Source organism: Anomaloglossus baeobatrachus, chromosome 6 (assembly GCF_048569485.1).
Source record: "Anomaloglossus baeobatrachus isolate aAnoBae1 chromosome 6, aAnoBae1.hap1, whole genome shotgun sequence".
In the NCBI taxonomy this organism is placed as follows: Eukaryota; Metazoa; Chordata; class Amphibia; order Anura; family Aromobatidae; genus Anomaloglossus; species Anomaloglossus baeobatrachus.
In genome coordinates this window covers 426,530,142-426,544,738 of record NC_134358.1, presented here as the reverse complement: position 1 = coordinate 426,544,738, position 14,597 = coordinate 426,530,142, and the positions used below count along the sequence as shown (strand labels likewise).

The window sequence follows — 14,597 nt, the reverse complement described above, 5'->3', positions numbered from 1 at the left end:
ACTCCGCTCTGTACACGCACATCCCCTGCTCCCTCATGTCAGCCGAGCCGCTGACCAGAACTGATCACGTGGGCTTGACGTCACGGAAGGTCCTTCAGCACATTACTGTATCACTGCGCTCCAGCGTCCTATTTTCTACTCGTTACTAAGGTAACGGACTTTTCCAATGCATGCAGAGGGGTGGGAAGCTTTCTTGTGTGTGTAAGTGGCGTCTCCCTCTACATCACATCCTTTACCACAACACCCATCAACCGGAGAAAGATTTGTGAGGGGGAAAAAAGTAAAAGAAGGAATGTTATTCTAACTCAGGGCTCCACTAGCTCCCCCGTGGGTGCAATGGTTTAGTCTGTGGACGGTTGGTGGGAGTCCTGCAGGTGAGGGCCAGGTGAGGACCAGGTGCCGGGTGTTACAGGTGTGTTGTCTCCTCTACAGCTCTACATTTCCATTCCTGTGTATCACACTCTAGAGGCTGCGCTATCACCCGCAAGTGCATGCTGTGCTGTGTGTATTACTTCTCTCATGTCCTGTGGGCTCCTACATAACAGGGGAGGAGAAATCTGCTGCAGGTCCACAGCATAGTCTGTGCTATGTCCCAGGTGATAGGATGTGTGCAGGAAGGATAGAACCAGGGGGTATAGGCAGCAGTAAATAGGTCTGCCCTCTCCACACACAGGGAACTCCGAACCAAGGGGGCATGCATGAGAATGCGGGGGGCGTGCATGAGAATACGGGGGGCGTGCATGAGAATACGGGGGGCGTGCATGAGAATGCGGGGGGGGCGTGCATGAGAATACGGGGGGCGTGCATGAGAATGCGGGGGGGCGTGCATGAGAATACGGGGGGCGTGCATGAGAATACGGGGGAATGTGCATGAGAATACAGGGGGCATCCATGAGAATACGGGGGGATGTCCATGAGAACATGGGGGGGCGCGCATGAGAATACGGGGGGACGTGCATGAATATACGGGGGAATGTGCATGAGAATACGGGGGAATGTGCATGAGAATACGGGGGGATGTCCATGAGAATATGGGGGGGGCGCGCATGAGAATACGGGGGGGGGGGGTGCATGAGAATATGGGGGGGGGTGCATGAGAATGCAGGGGGTGTCAGTGGTGAGTCTGAGCTGCAAGCCTGATGGGCCCTTGTAGCCGGGGTGACATTCTCTATTCACTATAGGAAGCAGTGTTGGGAGGAAACAGGGCATTTATTATGCCAGGTGCTCACCCCTAAATAAGCTCTGTCCGGAGACCTACAGACCAGAGATTGGAATATTATTTTTTTTTATAACTGAATGTTTTATTACATTTTTTAACAGACATGGAAAAAGTACATGGATGCATAGGTATGTCTCACAAGCATGTGAGCGATAACTGTAAACCAAAAATCAGTATACATATCTTATTATCCACTGATACAATAAAAACAGGGGATGTGACAAGACAAACAATACAAGACTAAACAGGGAAGTTTAAGGAAGGGGGGGGTGGAGTGGGGAGGGTGAATATATCAGGCTTCCATCAAGACCATACCTCACTATTATTCTTTATTGGCCCAATAAGTGTCCCAGAGTGACCAAACACTCTCAAAATGATCTACTGTGTTATTTGACAAGGCAGATAGATACTCCATCCTTCTCACATCTTGGATCCGAGATTGGAGATCGGTAAGTGAGGGTGGATGAGCTAACTTCCAGTTGCGGGCAATCAGACATCTAGCTGCTGTAGTTATATGTAACAATAACCGCTTCACTCTTTTCCCCAGCTGAACAAGTGGTATATTTAATAGATAGAATTTAGGATCCAGGGAAACCCGAAGGTCAGTTACTTTATATATAAGGGATTGCACCAACCTCCAGAAACGCTGGATATTGGGGCATACCCAGAATATGTGCGGTATGTCTCCTCCTGTGGCTCCACACCTCCAACAATTGTCAGGTATAGCTGGGTTTAGTTTATGTAGTAGTGATGGTGTGTGATACCAATACATAAGTAATTTATACTGATTTTCCTTATAGACATAGCATGAAGATGTCTTAGAGGCCGTATCCCAGATCCGTTTCCACATACACAAGGGAATGGTCTCACCAAGGAAATCTTCCCATTTCCTCATATATGTATGATCTGGCTTGTCTCTTGGGCAGGGGGTAATTAAAATACGATATATATCTGAGATGAGGCCTTTAGTAGAGACCCCAGCTCTGCATAATCTCTCAAAAAGTGTAGGGGTGGAGACTTCTAGGGAGGTAAAAAGGGAGTGCATCAGGTGTCTAACTTGTAAATAGCGATATTGGGAATTGCCAGGGAGATTAAATTTATCAGCTATGGTGGCGTAGGGGAGAAGGACTCTGGAGTGTGCGTCTACTATGTCAGCAAAGCAAAAGAGCTTCCTGTCAAACCATGTTTTAGTCGCTGTACCCTGCATACCGTCCGGCATTCTGGGATTAAAAAGAAAAGAAGTCAATGGAGAGTGTTCGGATTGAAGTGGAAACTTTTTGACACAACAGTCCCATATCCTTTTCGTGAAGGCTATAGGGCCCAGAGTATGTGGGTCAGGCTTGTTTGATGAGGTGCCCCAGAGGTAGGAATTGGGGTGTATTGGGGCCAGCCATAACTTCTCTATTTCCATCCATCTAGAGAAGGCACTGCGATTAGACCATGCAGGGATGTGACGTAAGTGTACTGCCCAATAGTACCTTGTAATATCAGGGACCCCTAGGCCTCCTCTCAGTTTACTGTCAAACAAAGTCGTTTTCTTAATTCTATGTCTCTTGTGGGCCAAAACAAATTGAAGTATAATAGACTAAATGCTGCACAACTCTTTGTATGGTACACACACCGGAAGGGTCTCAAATAGGTAAAGTAGCTTCGGCAAGACAGACATTTTGACTGCAGAGATTCTTCCAAACAGAGACAATGGGAGCTTGTTCCAATTGAGCAGGAGCCTTTTTATCTCAGTAAATAAGCTAGGATAGTTCTGCTGATACAAAAGCTTATACTTAGATGTTAGTTGTATCCCCAGGTATGTCAAGGATATATTTTTCCATTTATAATTGTAGTTTTCCTGTAAGGAAGAACCTCGCCCCTGTGGAATATTAATAGGCAAAGCTTCCGTTTTGTTCTGATTGACCTTATACCCTGACAGCCTTCCAAATTGTAGCAATAGGGAATGCAAATTCGGGAGGGTGGTATGTGGTTGGGACAAAATCAATAGGACATCATCCGCATATAAGGATAGCTTAAACTCCTTGTCTCTCACCATTACTTCACGTATATTAGGGTCAATGCGAATAGCAGCAGCCAATGGCTCAATACACATAACAAAGAGAAGGGGGGACAAAGGGCATCCCTGACGAGTGCCATTGTGTATTTGAAAGGGTTGGGATGTGGCATAAGGAAGCTTGACCGAGGCTGAGGGGCATGAATATAGACTTTTCAGGGCAGTAATGAATGCACCCGAAATTCCAAAATGATGCAATGTTTCGAACATGAATGGCCACCCCAGACGGTCAAACGCCTTCTCCGCATCCAAACTAAGAAGGAGTGCTTCACTCTCTGTCTTATTAACAACTTCTACTAAGTCAATGATCTTCCTGGTATTGTCCCCTCCCTGTCTACATGGGACAAAACCCACCTGGTCTTTGTGTATTAGGTGAGGGAGCAGGACCGAAAGACGTAGAGCCAGTAGTTTAGTAAAGATTTTCAAATCAGCATTAAGTAGTGCTATGGGCCTATAATTGGCACATTCCAGAGCATCCTTCCCCGGTTTGGGTATAAGCGTAATATAAGAATGTAACATATTTGTGGGTATAGGGAAGCCCGTGAGGAAGCTATTAAATAATTTAACTAAATAAGGGGTAAGTCGATCCGCAAATGCCTTGTAGTAAAAATATGTCAGACCATCTGGACCCGGTGATTTTCCATTAGGAAGTAATTTAAGTACCTCTTCACACGTGATTTCTTTATTCAGTGTGTTTGCAGCATTCTTAGTAAGGCTACTTTCACACATCCGGATTTTTGCTCTGCGGCACAATACGGCGTTCTGCAGAAAAACCGCAACCGGCTTTTGTAACGCCGGTTGCGTTTTTTTTTGCATAGACATACATTAGTGCCGTATTGTGCCGCAGGGGCTTGCGTTCGGTCCGGTTTTTGCCGCATGCGGCAGATTTAGCCGATGCCGCGGCCGGATCGAACGTTCCCTGCAACGTTTTTTGCTCCGGCAAAAAACACCGCATTGCGCCGCATCCGGCCGCTGCAGCGCATTTTTCAATGCATACCTATGGAGGCCGGATGCGGCGCGATGCGGAAAAAAACCGCATCCGCTCGCCGCATGCGGTTTTTTCCACTGCACATGCTCAGTAGCATGCCGCAACCGGAAAAAACCGGACGGGCCGCATGTAAAAACTTATGCAAAGGATGCGGTGTTTTCGCCGCATCCGTTGCATAGTTTTCACAGCCGGATTGAGCCGCACTGCTCAAACCGGATGTGTGAAAGTAGCCTAAGAGTAGGCAGCTTACATTGCTCAAGAAAGGAGTGGATTAGCTCCCTCTGTTTTCCTGGGTCTGCAGGAAGAGAGCTAGACAAAGAGTACAGTCTCGACAGATAATCCTGAAAGATCTTTGCAACTTTAGTGGGGTCATAGAAAATATTCCCCCCCGAATCTCTCAAGGCATAAACGGATGAGTTCCCCCTATCCTCTCTAAGTTGGCGGGCCAAAAGGGAGTGAGATTTATTTCCTTTGTCATAGTATTTATGCCTACTATAAAGTAGTAATTTTTCTGTTATATTGACCGCTAGATCTTTCAGTTGGGCGCGGGTCTTTACCATAGCTCTAAAGGTACATATTGATGGGTTAAGGGCCACCCTATTTTCTAAGTCTCTGAGACTTCTGAGAAGCTGATTTCTCTGATATAGTCTATCTCTTTTGATACGGGAGCTTAATGCTATGCATTGCCCTCTAAAGACGGCCTTATGGGCTTCCCAAACAGTGGAAAAATTAGGCGCTGACCCCTCGTTGTTCTCGAAGTATTCTATCAGTCCTGCGTCCAGTTTGTCTCTGTAGGGAGTTCTCTTGAGGAGGGACTCATTGAGCCTCCAGTGGCAGACTCTTGTACGTGAAGTTGTCTGATCTAGGGTGAGAGTCATTGGCGCGTGGTCTGACCACGTTATTGCACCAATATCTACACTGCTCGTCAATCTAAGGGCTTGAACGTTGCCAAAGAAGAAATCGATCTTGGTGTGTGTACCATGAGGGGGAGAGTAGAAGGTAAAGGTTTTTTCTGAGGGATGTTTAACTCGCCACAAATCAAATAAGGCAAACCTGCGGATCAGTCTTTGAAAAGCAGCTGTCAATTTACGCTGAGACGGGCTCGACAATTGATTGTTAATGGTCAACCTGTCTAAAGAGTCAGAGAAAATAGTGTTAAAATCTCCACCCACAATCCACGCTGAGGAGGGAAGGCGTGTGAGTTTGAGGAATACCCGGTTCAAAAAGAGGATCTGGGAGGTATTAGGGGCGTAAATATTACACAAAATGATTGGAACTTCCTTATATGTCTCTTGTAGGATAAGGTATCTACCCTGTGGGTCTGCCAGGGAGGTAGTAACTTGAATGGGACAGGTTCTTGATATCAAAATCGCCACACCGGCTTTTTTCCTTTCCTGGGAGGCTAGAAAAATCGTGGGGTACAGATGTTTAGCAAAATTGCAGTTCCCATTGAGGTTCAAGTGCGTTTCCTGCAAGAAAACCACATCAGCTCGCTGGGTCCGCATCTCACCAAGTGCCATACGCCTCTTAATGTTTGAGTTTAGACCCTTAACATTTAACGTTAAAATTTTAACCATATTTTAAGTTGTAGTAGTATAAAGAAAAATTAGCATTACATACGAAGGCTAACCGGGTATTGCCCATCTCAAAATTGCCTAAATGCCCATGCTGAGTGGTTCTCAATGGGGTACAGAGGATTCCCTCACCACAATTAGGGTAGACACATAGGGGATGGGAAAGCACAATGACAAAACACATAACACATAGATCATAACATTTACATGTCACAAATGTTACCGGAGAGGAGTGAAGCCATGGGCAAAATCCTTTACCTCCGCCACCGTCCTCTCCGGCCAGGGTCAAAGAAGAAAAAATTGGCATAACTTTACCAGTATATAAACCATAACCTCCTTTACCAACTCTTCCGTAGGAGGAACCAGGGTAACTCTAACCCTTAAAGGGGGTTTGTAGCTACGGACACTCTGCTATCGCAGTCAGTATCGGCAGCTAAATTCAAAACATCTACAAGAGGGGAGTATTCAATTCTCACCGCCCTAGTAGCAAACCAATGCAAATAGTATGAGGAGTCATAACCAGATATATTAATATCAGAAGAGGAAAGGAAAAAGTGAACAGCTACTAATGAAAGAAAGGACCAACCAAAGTCCCTGTAATAAACAAGGGAGGGCATGAAACCCCCCCCCCCCCCAATACCCCCAAGGGGGCTTCAGCTTGACACCATAGATGCAAACAAGGGGCTCCAGTTCCCAGAAGAAAAACAAAATAAATAAAAATTGTCATCTCAGGTTGGAGCTGGCCGTGCCTTAGGCCGTGATGAGGGAGATCCCCCCCTTAGAGTCCACTTGCTGCCAGATTGGACGGGGTGGACTGGATGGCATCTCCAATTCCCAGTCCACCAGGGAGGGTGAAGGGATTCCCAGGTCAGTGCAGAAAGCTGGGAGGTCCCGAGTTGAGCGTAGCACAGCCGTACGACCATCTTTTGAGGCTATGAGGGCAAACGGGTACCCCCAGCGGTATCGGATGCCCTTATCTTTTAAGGATGCAAGAAGTGGCTGCAGGTGTCTTCTTTTCTGTAAGGTGATCCAAGAAAGATCAGGGAATAATTGTATCAGAGTCCCTTGGTATTTAATTCTCTCTGAGGTACGGGCTTTAGCCATAATGGACTCTTTTAGTTGGAAGTCGTGGACGGAGCAAATAATGTCACGAGATTGGTTTTGAGGCCCCCTGGGGCGTAATGGTCTATGCGCTCTGTCCAATTTTATCCTTTGAGTTGTAGGGCGCTCCAGCACAGTGTTAAATATGGTTTCAAGAATGGCATGGACATCCTCATTACCCGTGGCCTCAGGGACACCTCTCACTCGGATATTATTACGGCGTCCTCTGTTATCTAGGTCTTCCAGATGTTTGTTAGTTTCACTCAGGGCCTGAGCATAGGAAGTCACGTTTTTCTGTAATTTGATGATGTACTGTCTAGTGGCAGAGATTGGAATATTTATAAGTGAGACAGTCCTGGAAACAGGAGCAGGACCAGGCATATTAGGGCCTCTTTCACACATCAGTTTTTTGCATCAGTCACAATCCATCTTGTGACTGATGTAACGGATCCGTCGTCATTTTTTTTTTTTATATGGCAAAGGTCATTTGCCATTGAAAACCTATATGAACCCATCCCGGACGAGAGTGAGTGAGATACTTTTCTGACCAGAATGGAATTTACGCATCTGAGCATGCTCTGTTACTAAAAGATGGATCTGTCGCCGGAATCCGTCATTTGACGGAGTGCATTGGATGGTGCGCCCATAGGCTTCCATTATAACAAACGACGGACACCGACGGATCCATCGCCATCCGTGTTTTGGATGCACACAAAAAACGTTCATGTGGACATCTTCTCCGTCGACAGGACAATCACTTTTAGATGGATCCGTCGCACGACGGATGAAACGCAAGGCCATCCGTCGCATTCCGTCACTCATACAACTCAATGACAAAAAAACGGATCCAGCGCTGGATCCGTTTTTTTTCACAAAACGACGGATTGTGACTGATGGTAAAAAACTGTGTGAAAGGGGCCTAAACCTGGGTGACACAACAGGACGCGGTTCACATGTGGGCTCGGCCTGTGCTGATGTGATCCATATTTCATTTCTCCTTCCCTTAAGGAAACCGAAGATAACAGAAATATCTAAATGTTCCAATCTAAAGTTATGTCTCGCTTTTTATTCTCTCTTTTTCATATTTGTGTGGTGGTTTTTATCTATTATACCATTTTTATTGTTAGCACTGTATTTTTTATATTAATGCTTACAACTTTTAAAAGTTTGATCCTTGTAAGCTCTAAGGAATCCATAGCCTTAGGCTGGTTTCAGACGTCCGTGTTTAATCAGGTACCAGTCACACGCATGGTTATGGTCATACGTGTGACATCCGTGTTTGCATACGTGTGACACGTACCGGGTAAAACACGTGTCTCTGTAATGAAAAGATGTTCTATATTTACCTGTATCCAGCGATGCTGCCTCCCGCTCCTGATCCCCGTTCATTATTTTCATTGATCATTCACTGCCTAAGGATCTGGAAGCCGGAGCATCGCGGGGACAGGCTGGGTACAGCACAGCCGAGGACAGCATCGCCGGTGACAGGTGAGTATACAGCAGTTTGTGCAGTGACATCCAGGGACTCATCAGGGTTCCCAATGAACTCTCATGAACCCCTGGAAGTCACCATCGTGACACTCACTGTAGCGCAGTTGTCGCAGGGGTGTCATCAGGAGGTCATCAGAGTTCATTGGGAAATCCGATGACCTCCTGGATGTCCTTGCACACACTGCTGGCAGTATATTCACCTGTCACTAGCGATGTCAGCAGCGATGCTGTCCCCAGCTGTGCTGTCTCCAGCGCTGTCACCGCTATGCCCCTGCCCCCAGCTGCTCACAGCGGTGAATAATCAATGAAAATAATGAGCGGGGGTCAGGAGCGGGAGGCAGCAGAGCCGGAGACAGCATCGCTGGATACAGGTAAATATAGAAAATCTTTTTATTTAAAAACCTGTGTTTTCTGCGGTACGTGTCACACTTATGTAACACGGATCACATCAGTGTGCGGTCCGTGTGACACCCATGCTGCTGGAGAAAAAACAGGCATGTCTCCGTGTGAAATAGCAGGGCCACACGGTGTGAAAACACGGCCGTGTGAGAGTACACAATAGCTTAACATGGGTACGTGTGACATACGTGTTAAAAACGGATGTCACACGTACCTAAAACACGGATGTCTGAAACCAGCCTTACACAGAGAGTGTGACCTTGCTGATTGTGGTATATTTCGGGGACTCATCACCTCGTGTGATTGATGAGGGGTGACACGGTGTGTGGAGTGATTTATACTCTCTTTTTTAGCCTATACCAGAGGTTGAGTGCTGGACTGAGAGGAGATAAATTAACCCTTGCTGGCTCTAACATGTGCTGGGAAGTGTGACAAGATCTGATCTACAGCACCTGGCAGTGGCCACTATCCAGAGTGACAAAACCGTGGTTTTCCAATCCAGACTTTCTATACATCCAGCTGCTGACAACTGCAGATTGTGGGGGAGTGCCGGACCTCCTCCAATCAGTTATTTCTATTCAGTCCTAAGAATAGCCCATCAATGTAATGGAAAACGTATATAAAGGAAATCTGTCGGCACAGAATGACTGTTCAAACCAAGCACAGGCGCTCAGTGCATGACAGAGCTAATCATTTAAAGGGAACCTGTCAGGTGGAATATGCATACAGTACCACGAGCAGTTCTGGGTGCATATTGCTAATCCCTGCCTAACTGTCCCTGTATCTTTTAGCATAGCTAAAGGAATCTTTTGAAAAAGTATTTCTAAAGATCCTTTATGATATGCTAAAGGGTGCAGGGACTAGCTGCAAGGGCGTTAGTTCCCTTGACTAGTCTGCCCTATTAGCATGGCAGCACGCCCACGGGGTCGTGCTAACATGCTATTCATTGCGCAGCGTCATCGGCGATGATGTGCGTACCTGTATCCATTGTCTCCGCCTCAGATGTGGGGTTTAAGCTCAGTGCGCCTCTGAATGCTGGGCGCTTCCGGTCATGCGCACTATGAAGCCAGCTGTACAAGTCCCGGCTTCAGAAAGGTGTAGTGCACTGAGCCTAAACACAGCGTTTGAGGTGGAGACAATAGACACAGGTACGCGCATCATCGCCAATGACGCTGGCAATGAGCATTGAATAACATGTTAGCACGCCCCCGTGGGTGTGCTAACATGCTAAGAGGGCTGACTAGTCGGGGGATATAACGCTCTTGCGACTAGTCCCTGCGCTCATTAGCATATCATAAAGGATCTTTAGAAATACTTTTTCTAAAGATCTCTTTATCTATGCTAATAGATACAGGGACAGTTAGGCAGGAATTAGCAATATGCACCCAGAACTGCTCGTGGTTCTAGGTGCATATTGCACCTGACAGGTTCACTTTAAGTGCACCTTCCCACGTACTGGTTTAACCTTTACCAAAAGCCGGTTTCAGACGGCCCTGTTTAATCAGGTACAAGCCACAAGCATGGGTATGGTCATACATGTGTCACCTGTCATCTGTGTTTGCATACGTGTGACACGTACCGGAGAAAACACGTGTCTTTAAAATAAAAAGATTTTTTTATATTCACCTGTGTCCAGCACTGCTGTCTTCGGCTTTGCTGTCTCCTGCTTCTGACCCCTGCTAATTATGCTCATTGGATATTCACTGCTTTTCACACCACAAAGCAGGAGCATTGCCTGGGACAGCATCGCCGGTGACAGGTGAGTATCCAGCAAGCAGTGTGTGTGCAGTGACGCCCAGGAGCTCATTGGAGTTCCCAATGAGCTCTGATGACCTCCTGATGTCATCCCCGAGACACCCACGCTACAGCGGGTGTCACAACGGTGACTTCACTGGTTCATCAGAGTTCATTGGGAACTCGGATGGCCTCCTGGACGTCACTGCACATACACTGCTTGCTGGATACTCACCTGTCTCCGGCGATGCTGTCCCTGGAGATGCTCCTGCTGCCAGGTCTGAGGTGCAGTGAATATTCAGTGAGCATAATTAGCGGGGGTCAGAAGCAGGAGACAGCAGAGCCGAAGACAGCAGTACTGGATACAGGTGAATATAGAATTTTTTTTTTTTAATTTTTTTATTATTTCAAAGACCCGTGTTTTCTTTGGTACGTGTCACACGGATCACATCAGTGTGCGATCCGTGGGACACCCGTGATACCGAAGAAAAAAAGGACAAGTCTCCGTGTGTGCATGCGGGGTCACACGGTCCGTGTGAGTAACAGCATATAATAACATGGGTACGTGTGGCATCCGTCTTAAAAATGGATATCACACTTGTCTGAAACTGGCTTAATACCTATATCCTGATCCCTGTTAATTCATTGACTCTGCCTTTTATAGCGCCAGAGAAGGGCAGAGGTAGATGGGAAATCCAGCAGGTGGGAAGATGCATGTAAATGTTTGGCCACGACAAGATGCATTGGGCGCCTGTACTTGGTTTGGACAGGTAAAACTTCAGAGTAATCTGCAGTAAAGCAGCAGCTTTGTAATTTTTCAGCATAGATGTGGATCAGGCGCAAAAGCTTCAGCCACACCCTGCAGAAGAATGGCAGCGATTTACAACTGGAATCCTGCAGAAATGGGCCGAGATGAGAGATAGCTCTGATCTGAGCAATGGCCAGTGGTTGGAAATGGATCTGGGTCCACTATACTCTTAGTCCATTTGATCATTGTTGTTACCAAAAACCCCATACAACGGACATCACCTCACTCTATAGCTAGATATTTCTAACCTCTCACAGACGTTCCCTATCTACACCTCCTGCTGGAATCTGACATTGGCACCACTTTTACTGATGTAGACTCCGATTTGTTTTCTCACAAATGTTACACTGTTCCCTAATGCTGGAAACCGATTATAAAGTCATGAGGAGATGGTACGTGTCTCCACGTGGAATAGCTTATGCCGTTCCCAGCTACTCCTCTCAGTGTTTCAGAGACTGTCATTTTACAGGGGCATATCATATCTGGTGGCTCTACCCCAAGACATGTAGGCTCCAGATTAGGGTGTACTTACTTATCCTCTGAGTCACAGGTCACAACTTACAGAAAAACCCATGGGAGGCCATGTAAGACAAGCACATCCACAATATTCCTGGGGCCAATCTGTGTATTGCTTCTGCTTGGAGAAAGTGGATATGAAAAAATGGGCCTCGTGATAAATGATTAATGAGACACTCAGAGCAGTACTGACCGAGAGGGTTGATGAATTGGAAAAAATGTGTCCACCATTGGCTGAATACAGGAGCCATACTCCTTTCACCGCACCAGCCCTTTGTCTACGGAACAATATAGATTCTGACTCTTCCTCACACCCTTACATCCATTGTGTAGCTTTCAGCTCCCTCTCCATCCCCCCTCTTTTCCCTTCCCTTTCCATAGTTGTCCCAATATACAGTGCCTTGCGAAAGTATTCGGCCCCCTTGAATTTTTCAACCTTTTCCCACATTTCAGGCTTCAAATATAAAGATAAAAAAATTTTAATTTTTGGTGAAGAATCAACAACAAGTTGGACACAATTGTGAAGTAGGACAAAATGTATTGCTTATGTTAAACTTTTGTAAAAAATAAAAAACTGAAAATTGGGGCATGCAATATTATTCGTCCCCTTTAAGTTAATACTTTGTAGCGCCACCTTTTGCTGCGATTACAGCTGCAAGTCGATTGGGGTATGTCTCTATCAGTTTTGCACATCAAGAGACTGAAATTCTTGCCCATTCTTCCTTTGCAAACAGCTCGAGCTGAGTGAGGTTGGATGGAGAGTGTTTGTGAACAGCAGTTTTCAGCTCTTTCCACAGATTCTCGATTGGATTCAGGTCTGGACTTTGACTTGGCCATTCTAACACCTGGATACGTTGATTTGTGAACCATTCCATTGTAGATTTTGCTATATGTTTGGGATCATTGTCTTGTTGGAAGACAAATCTCCGTCCCAGTCTCAGGTCTTTTGCAGACTCCTACAGTTTTCTTCAAGAATGGTCCTGTATTTGGCTCCATCCATCTTCCCATCAATTTTAACCATCTTCCCTGTCCCTGCTGAAGAAAAGCAGGCCCAAAGCATGATGCTGCCACCACCATGTTTGACAGTGGGGATGGTGTGTTCAGGGTGATGAGCTGTGTTGCTTTACGCCAAACATATTGTTTGACATTGTGCCCAAAAAGTTTGATTTTGGTTTCATCTGACTAGAGCACCTTTTTCCACATGTTTGGTGTGTCTCCCAGGTAGCTTGTGGCAAACTTTAAAAAACACTTTTTATGGATACCTTTGAGAAATGGCTTTTTTCTTGCCACTCTTCCATAAAGGCCAGATTTGTGCAGTGTACGACTGATTGTTGTCCTATGGACAGACTCTCCCACCACCTATAGATCTCTGCAGTTCATCCAGAGTGATCATGGGCCTCTTGGCTGCATCTCTGATCAGTCTTCTTGAGATGAAAGTTTGGATGGACGTCCAGGTCTTGGTAGATTTGCAGTGGTATGATACTCCTTCCATTTCAATATAATCGCTTGCACAGTGCTCCTTGGCATGTTTAAAGTTTTGGAAATCATTTTGTATCCAAATCCAGCTTTAAACGTCTCCACAACAGTATCACGGACCTGCCTGTTGTGTTCCTTGGTTTTCATGATGCTATCTGCGCTTTAAACAGAACACAGAGACTATCACAGAGCAGGTGCATTTATACAGAGACTTGATTACACACAGGTGGCTTATATTTATCATCATCAGTCATTTAGGACAACATTGGATCATTCAGAGATCCTCAATGAACTTCTGGAGTGAGTTTGCTGCACTGAAAGTAAAGGGGACGAATAATATTGCACTCCACAATTTTCATTTTTTTATTTTTTATAAAAGTTGAAAATAAGCAATAAATTTCATTCAACTTCACAATTGTGTCCCACTTGTTGATTGTTCAACAAAAAAAATAAAATGTTTTATCTTTGTTTGAAGCCTGAAATGTGGGAAAAGGTTGAAAAGTTCAAGGGGGCCGAATACTTTTGCAAGGCACTGTATTTCTTCCTACCATCCCTGTTATGACCCAACTTTTTATCAGAGACAGCCTATAAGGGACTGTGTATACAGAATGACTTTTCACACCAAGTACAGGCGCCCGGTGCGTCTTGTCAAGACTGAACCTTTAAGTGTACCTGGCCACTTGTCTTCCTATGTTTCTCCATCCTTCAATGGTCTATGCAGCCAGAGCCATCAATCAAACAAGAGGGAGAGTGGAGATAGCGGGAAAACTAGCAGGTGACAAGGTGCATATAGGTATGGACATACTATGATGCACCAGCGCCTGTACATGGTGTGACCAGTCATTCTGTGGTGGTAGTCCCTTAACATAACCTGCTGTGGATCATGCTAAAACCTAAATCACCATTTACCTTTGGATTCTTCAGTTACCCCACTGACTAATTATTGGATAGTTTATAGTTTTGATACTCACTATAACATGCTTTTATGTTTTCCCGTGGTCTGACTCACATTTGGCCCATCATGTTCTCCTCGTTTGGTTTTCTTATGTCTGACCACTGTCACCTGTTTTCTTATTATTGTTCAAGACTTAGTACTTTTGTGAATTTGAAAGAATACTTTATCTTCAAACCTAAAATAAAAGAGACCACCAGAATGCTGAATGTGGGCTGAATCCACTCCACAGTCCGCACGTGTAACTCCTCTTCATTAAAAGGGCTGGGATGTGTAG

The 14,597-nt window shown here is 45.6% G+C and overlaps 1 protein-coding gene across 4 annotated transcripts in view; it reads left to right on the top strand.

Moving 5' to 3' along the window:
- The first annotated feature begins 88 nt into the window (after nt 1-88).
- Nucleotides 89-14,597, top strand: part of ULK4 (unc-51 like kinase 4) — a 1,163,168-nt gene continuing 1,148,659 nt past the window's right edge. Inside the window, exon 1 of one of the 4 annotated variants that reach the window (XM_075315178.1) lies at nt 89-150. The gene's annotated coding sequence lies outside the window, so the exon portion shown is untranslated. Of the gene's footprint in view, nt 151-196; nt 413-1,598; nt 1,669-14,597 lie in introns of those variants that run through there. The other 3 variants (XM_075315180.1, XM_075315177.1, XM_075315179.1) reach the window with 3 other exon arrangements.